This window comes from Tamandua tetradactyla, chromosome 20 (genome assembly GCF_023851605.1).
Source record: "Tamandua tetradactyla isolate mTamTet1 chromosome 20, mTamTet1.pri, whole genome shotgun sequence".
Taxonomy (NCBI): domain Eukaryota; kingdom Metazoa; phylum Chordata; class Mammalia; order Pilosa; family Myrmecophagidae; genus Tamandua; species Tamandua tetradactyla.
The window spans coordinates 55636075-55644481 of NC_135346.1; positions in this window are offsets into that span (position 1 = coordinate 55636075).

The window sequence follows — 8407 nt, forward strand, 5'->3', positions numbered from 1 at the left end:
AGGGGTATGGTATGTACGAATTTTTTTCTGTTTTCTTTTTCTGAATAGATGCAAATGTTCCAAGAAATGATCGTGATGATGAATATGCAACTATGTGATGATATTGTGAATTACTGATTAGATATGTAGAACGAAATGATCAAAAGGTAAGAATGTTTGCGTTTGGTGTTTTTTTGGTATTTAAAAATAAAAAAAAAAATTAATTAAAAAAAAAAAGAATGGCAGGTGTCTGGCTGTTTCCTGGTGCTGGTCAGCTCTTCTTAGTGTTGTCTTCCTTCACCTTCGGGTGTGGCATTTTCCTCTCCTTTTTCAGCCTTTGGAGGTCAGACTCTACCTTTCACTCCAGACCACATCTTCTCTCCATCATGTTTGGGGCGGGTTCAGGGGAGGCTTAACTGCTGCTTCCTTACTTTTCAAATCTACGTCCACAGACTTGACTCTGTACCAAGCTTCCCGCAGGGTGCTCCTTTTTGATACCCCAGAGCTCATTTTGGAGTCAGTCACGTGCACATCAACTGTGTCTGTCCCATGGCCTTCTGTGATCCAAATTCCCTTCAGGCAACAGGGAGGAGGTCTTTTCCCACCTAGAGAGAGGTCCCTGCAAAACAGGATGGGGGCTAACCCCTAATTACCATGTAAGGATTATTCTGCTCTTTGTCTAAAGTGCTCATAGAGTGGCTGACTCAGAGCCATGGATCAACAGCCAATGATTCTCCTCACATTTTCCTTCCCTTCCGAAGGCCTTTTCCAGACTTGGGAGAATTCTGGGATGTGTAAACCATCCAGTCCTTTTAGTCAACCATAGGCTTGGTTTGGATGGAGGAAGAGGGGAAAATGTTGAGTCAGACTAATGTAGCCCTGCCATGTGCCAGTCACTCCCTTTCTTTCTGAATTTTAATATTATCATCTTTGAAATGGGGATGATATTCTCTGCTTGAAAAGTAATTATGAGAGTGCAACAAGCTGACATGTATGAAATTGTTTTATAATTTTAAAGTGCTGTTCAAGGGTGAGGTGTTACACCTGAGAGCTGACTGATTACTTTGATATACTAGTTTGTCCTGAACAAACACATTACTTTAGCAGTTGAGCACTCATCTCATAGGCCTGGTGACCACAGCGCTGTAGATATAAGGGGATTCAGCTGGGTGATTTAGGGAAATATTTTCCCATAGTAAGAAGGAAGCACATGAAGACAGAACTCTTTGTCCTAAGTCACACTTGCTCCCTGCTTTTCATCTTGGGACATGGATAAGAGAGGTCATGATGCCTAGAGCTACTGCAGTCATCTTGCAACCATGAGGGAGACAAGAAAATCAAAGGGATATGGATCCATTTACTAACATTGTTGAACTGATACACCAGCTCTTGGCACTCACCTACCTCTTGACTCCTTCTAATGAGAAAGAAATAAATGTCCTTAGGGCAAGAGGCCACTGCAAGTGAGGTCTTCTGTCATCTCAGCTGAAACACTCTTTTGTGGTATATTCCCTGATAGTCAATCAAATCCCATCATCCTCAAGGTGCCATTAACCTCAAGTTCTTTTCCATCCTTTTGGCCAGTCCATTTCTCTGATATGTTGGAGAAGGATGAAAAGGGAAGTCTGTTGCATGACATATTTTCCCTTATCTAACCTTGTGTGACCCTCACAAGAACCTTGTCAAGTAAAAATTGTGATTGCCAAAGTGTGGACTCCAAACCCACTTTCCTTCTTATGTCTCCTCAAACATGTACCATGCTCATTTCTAACTTAGGGCCTTTGAACTTGATGTTCACTCTTCCAGGTGTAGGCCCTACTTAGATGCAGATAGGCTCTCCTGTGTGCCAGGAGGAGAGAGAAATGGGTTTGGTGAAAGGCCAGCCTGTCTTCTCCACAGTGGCTCTAAGCCAGCCCACCCTACGACCCCCAGCCTTGGTGGATCCTGGTCTGCTGGGTGGCGTGATTCTGTATTATGGTTGTGTGGCCAAGCATGAGGCCTTCTGTTTACTCTGAACTGATTAGAACATGGCCTGTCAGTCTGCTAATAAACTTTGATGGAGTAAATTTTGGGTATCAGGCACTTTCCTAGGAAGTGAAAATACAGGTGAATGTCAGAGTGGCCAAGATCATGCTCATCTGCCCACCAGCATATCCATTTCACAGAGGTTTACTGACTGCTCACCCTATGTCCAGTGATAAGCAAATGGCCACAGCCCCTGCTGCATGGAAAGCACAGATTAGCCACATTTCATGATGGAGCCAAGATGATCATTCTTAACCTACTAGTGTAGCCCTGAGGGAAAAACTCCACCTGTCTGTTTTCTCATCTGTAAAATGAGGGTGCATATTAGTTTCCCCAGCTGCTAAAATAAATACCAAACAATGGGTTTGGCTTATCAGTGTAAATTTATTGGCTTATGGTTTTGAGACTGAAAGTATCAAATTAAGGTATCAGCAAGGTGGTGTTTTCTCCCTGAAGACTGGGGCATTCTGGGGCTGGCTGTTGGTGATCCTTGGGTTCTTGGCTTTTACATGATGTGTTAATGCACATGGTGGCATCTCCTTCCTCTTATGGGTTCCATTGACTTCCAGCTTCTATTCCTCCAGGTGGCTTTTTTGCATAAAGCCTCCAGTAGCAGGATTCATGGCCTCATTCAGTTAGGCCACACCTTAACTAAAAATAACATGTTCTAAAGGTCCTATTTGCAGTGGGCTCACACCCACTGGAATAGATTAAGATAAGAACATTTCTTTTTCTGGGGCACATAACTCAACCTACAGATAATCATATGTGATGATTCAACAATATTGCACAGAAGGTACCTTGAGTAATAGCTCCCTCATGGGTACTAAATAACTGGACTTTTCCTTTCTTTTGAAGAGCTGGCTCTTGTAGAAGCTCAGGTCTGCTCTGAAGTTCTCATTTTAAAGCCAAAGGTTTGCAAATGATTGGTGCCAGAGGAGAGGGGAAAAGTGAGTCAGCATTTAGACCTCCACCATCTTTACATGCACAGAAAGGAAAATAGTGTCTGAAGCTAGGAGTGAGAGGAAGAATTTTTAAAAAAAAATCTTTGATGCTAATATAATTAGCGTGGGAGAAAATGGGTGACTTGTTCTTTTTACTATTGACATTTCGGAAAGACTGACTTTGGCAATGAGAAAGAGAAAACCCTGTGGAGGTTGAGTACCCAGGACAGGACAATTTTGTCCCCACTATTTTTTTTTTTTGTCTTCCCCTTCTCCTGCTACCTCTCTCCTTTGAGTCTTCTGAGCAATAGTTGGTAAAATGTAAGGAACTTGGATTTTGATGTCAGAAGGAACTGGGTTTCATTCCCGGCTCTACTGTCTCTTAGATGTGGGGACTCAGGCAGATTGTATAACCTCTCTGAGACGCCGTTTCTTCATCGGCAAAATGGAGATGATGGTGCTCACCTTTTGGGTTGAATGATGCCATGGAAGTTGATAAAAGAAAAACTTTTCATGCAGTTTAAATCTCATAGCTTTATTCAGTAATTCATGAACTGAGTGGCATCTCCTTCAAAAAGTAGAAGGGAGCTCCACTGAGGAGTGGAAAAAGGTATCTCATAGAGGGCAAATGCTGAAGCAAGTGAGGAAATGGCTGACATTCAGTTTCCATTTTACATGGTGGGGTGTCTTACAACGTGGGAAGCAAATTTACATTGATTCATATGGTATGCTTGTCTAATCTGATAAGCTTTCTCTGATAGACCAAGACTAGTTTGTATCACCAGTTGTTACCAGCAACCCTACAGAGTGGGCTTCATTATCTTGGAGAACCCCTGCAGGCCAACTGTTTTTGTCTTCTGAAAAGCCCTTCTTGGAAAGGAGTCTTCTCCTTACCCCAGTCATTTTATTTTATTTAACAAGATAAAACATCTGGCGTAAAGGAGTTGCCGAAATGTATTTATTCCAGCTCTTCCCTTTCTTGGAATCTAGACCCAGGCTACCATGCTAAAGGCAGTCAAATTTTTGTTATTTAAAATTCTCTCAGGCCCTCTTGGCTCCTAATTTCATTCTCATCTTGACTCCAGACACCCTCATTCCTGCCTCTTCACTCTCCCTGCTGTCTTACCTCTCTGGCCCCTTCCTAGACCCATCTCCTCAGCCTTCAACCTCTCCCCTCTCTCCCCTTCACCACACCAAAGTGATCTTTCTCAACTAGAAATCTGGCCCTGATAGACTCCTGCCCAGAAGCTCTCAGAGCATCCTCTGTCCTTTAAGATGAAACACACACATCCATGCATGAACCCTGTGCTCCAGGTGTATCCTACTCCAAATGAATACTTGCTTCTTTACACTGCTTCCTCATTCACCTGGCCAACTCCTACTTATCCCTCAAAGTCCAACTCAGGTGTCTCCTGAGGTAAGCCCTCCTGGACACTGTTGAAGCAGAAATCCTCCCTTTTCCTGCTTTGTCCCTCTTATTCTTTGTTTACCCGCTGTCATGGCATTTATCACACTGAATTGATGGCACCTGTGTACACATCTATCTTCCCCACCTGACAGAAATTCTTTGGGTGAAAGAAGCTAGGCTTTGTTCATCATTTATGTATAAATTAACTCAACTGGCATTTATTCAGTGTCTCATTTACCAGGCCATAGGTGGGGCCCTGGGAACTCAGTGGAGAATAAGACACGCAAGTTTTCTGCTTCAAAGGTGCTCACTCATTGCCTTCCCCATGTCTACATGGGACATGACTCCCAGGGGTGTGGACCTTCCTGGCAATGCGGGACAGAAATCCTAGAATGAGCTGGGACTCAACATCAAGGGACTGAGAAAACTTTCTCGATGGAAAGAGGGAAGAGAGATATGAGACAAAATAAAGTGTTGGTGGCTGAGAGATTTTAAATAGAGTCGAGAGGTTATCCTGGAGGCTATTCTTACACATTATATAGATATCCCCTTTTTAGTTTAAGGTGTATTAGAGTGGCTAGTGGGAAGGGCCTGAAACTGTAGAGCTATGTTCCAGTAGCCTTGTTTCTTGAAGATAATTGTATAATGATATAATGTGACAGTGTAATTGCGTCTGATGCTCCTTTTACCTACGGTATGGATGGATGAGTAAAAAATATGGATGAAAAATAAATAAATAATAGGGACAAATGTTAAAATAAATTTAGTAGATTGAAATACTAATTATCAATGAAAGGGAGTACTAAGGAGTATAGAAACAAAATAAGGGGAACAAATGTTAAAATACATTGGGTAGATGGAAATACTAGTGGTCAATGAGAGGGAGAGGTAAGGAGTATGGCATGTAAGAATTTTTTCTATTTTCTTTTTATTTCTTTTCCTAGAATGATGCAAATGTTCTAAGAAATGATCATGGTGATGAATACACAACTATGTGGCGATATTGTGAGCCACTGATTGTACATCAAGTATGAAATGTTCGTACATTAAGAATGTTCGTGTTTGTATGCTGTTTTGTTTTATCAATAAAATATAGAAAAGGAAAAAAAGGTGCTTATGTTCTAGCAGGAGAATACAGATGAGCAAGCAAATAAGTGAGCCCGCTGCTGCTGATAAGATCTATGGAAGGAAAAATAATCAGCAGGAGACAGTCTTGAGTGCGATGTGCTGGGAGTGTGTCAGGCGGTCTGGAAAGACCTCCCTGAAAACCCCAGTGGAAGGCACTAGAATTTCTGTTGAACAAAAGTGGAAGGAGGAGGCGGAAGGATGGATGAACGTCTCTCTCCTTGATGCATGTGACCTTGCAACTAGTGGCGAATTCATTAGCCTGGTCTGCAGGTGCTGCCCTTCTAGGTGAGTACCCCCACCCCCTTGGCCAATATGTTAACAGAATGACAGTGCTCAGATGAGATTCAGGTCGCAATAAAACCGACACATATTTATCTTATCACAGCCACCGTGATTCCCCCATGGGTGAAAAGATCTAGAGGAGTGTGTGGGAGCTAGAGGAGAGCGAGTGTGGGTTCAATATCAGGGAAAGCTCCGGAACAATTAGCGCCATGTGACAGCCACATAATACCCATACTTCTCGCATAAACACTCTTTGCCTTCATCTTGCAGCTTGCCATCCACAGCCCATTGCGTGTTTCAATCTCCCCGCCACCTTGGGTGATAGTGAGCCCTGCATATGGAAGGGGAACTGAAGCCCACGGGAGTGAAGAGGGTGTGCAAAGCTGCACAGCTCCACCGAATATTCGACCCACACACTGATTCTAAATCCAAGTTCCAGAAAGGGCTGCCTTGGGAGGTGGTGAGACTCTATTCATAGAGGGATGTAAGGAGAGGCTGAACATCCATCCCCTGGCAAAATTATGGGGAACACTGTGGGGTGAGAGGTAGGATGTGTCATCTGCCACTCCCTCTAAGTTCTAGGGTCCTCTCCATGAGACCATGTGAACAACCCACTGCAGTTGCAGCACAGGTTCTCAGCAAGTGCCAGTGTCCTCCTTCCCATGGGGTCAGCACAAAGAGACTTTTGGCTGCACTCTAAGTGCGGAGCTACTCAACCCTTCTGGCTGGGTTAGAAAGTTGTTTGAGGGCTGATCCACGTGGTGGCATGTGGACTTTAAAATCGGATGAGCTCAGCCTCCCACAGACACATACCTGCGTCTTATTCCTACACCATTTGCCATCACTGCACTAAGACAAAGTGGTGTAAAAGATGGATTTTTTAATAACCATTGGAGAGAGCTCTATCAGGTTTGCAGCCACAGCCAGCCCTCTCCTGGGGTGTCTCCAGTATGAAGGGGTAAAGCAGGGAACTGGCCAAACAGACTTGTTCAGGGAGAAAGTTGATGGCAAATCTCTGAAGTCCAAAGCCGTGGAATCAGGCACCCGTGCTGATTTCCTGTACTATGGACCATTGTGACATCTCAGGAAGATGAATACCCAGAGATGACTGGAAGGTACTTTATCTCATTCCGGCACCTTTGCCCTTTCTCAGACTCTGAAGGCTTTACCAGTGCAAGATGGGACAGTGGATGGTATGGGGGATAGAGATTTTTGTCAATACCCAGCACCAAAACAGAGTAACTCTGCTTTTGAAAGCACCCTGTGGCTTCAAGACATCAAGACATGGCCTCTCCAGGAAACAGTGCCTCTGGCTTCAGGACAGGCTTTCAGTGTCTGCCATGGGCAACATTTTTATTTTCTGGAAGTTTTTGAGGCTGGAGGTAAGAGGTGCCCACTCTTAAAGCTCCTCTTGGCAGTGGCATAAAGCAGTTTGTGTCCTGGCTCCACTCCTTACTCACTGGGGGATCTCAGGTACAGAGCTCCACCTTCTGAGTCTCTATTTTCTCATCATCACTGGGTACAGTATTTCTACATGTGAGAATTTGTGCATATACGGGGCTTGGTAGAGTAAAACTTGGTGTGTGATAATGGTTACTATTATAGTTGTCATTGCTGTTGTTACTTTTATGGAAAGCAAAGGCTGAGAATCCTTAACCTGAAATGCTTTCTCTGCAAAGTATGTTGGATTTCAAGGATCATGGTATATAGGCTTCCTCTGGCAGATGTAACAAACTAGAAACATCTGTTTAGATGTGGGGCAAGAGCCTTGATTTTGTACTTACTTGGAAGTGAAAAAGAAACCCTTTTTAAATAATAATAATAACAGCCAATTTTTTGAACATTGACTAAATGCCAGGCACTGTGCAAAAAGCTTTCTCCTCATTAACTCTTTTAATCTTTTCAACCACACTCTACATGTGCTCTTTTTTTTTTCCCAACTTTTTAAATTGTATAGTATAGTATATATACAAAGCAAAGAAATACAAAAGCAATAGTTTTCAACAAGTGGTTACAGGACAGACCCTAGAGTTTGTTATGGGCTACCATGCAATGCTCTCATATTTTTCTTTCTAGCTGCTCCAGAGTGCAGGAGGCTAGAGGGCTTCAATATTTTTTTATCCCTACAATCAACTTTTTTTTCTAAAGCATAACATATATCCAAGAAAGCTATGAATTTCAAAGCACAGCACCACAAGTAGTTGTAGAACATATTTCAGAGTTTGACATGGGTTACAATTTCACAATTTTAGGTTTCTAGCTGCTCTAAAATACTGGAGACTAAAAGAGATAACCATTTAATAATTCAGTGTTCATATTTGTTTGTTAAATCCTATCTTCTATGTATAACTCCATCACCTTTGATGTTTCCATACCTTTCTTTCAGGTTGTTTGGTCTATGGCACTTCTAAATTTTTGATATTGGAAGGGTCCGTCACTAATATGGGGTACGGAGATGGAACTATCTGATGTTCTGGAGAGGCTGAGCGAGGTTTCAGGACTTATCTGGACCAGGGACCCATCTGGAGGTTGTAGGTTTCTGGAAAGTTACTCTAGTGCATGGAACCCTTGTGGAATCTTATATTTTGTCCTAGGTGTTCTTTAGGATTGGCCGGAATGGTTCTGGCTGGGGGTTGACAGG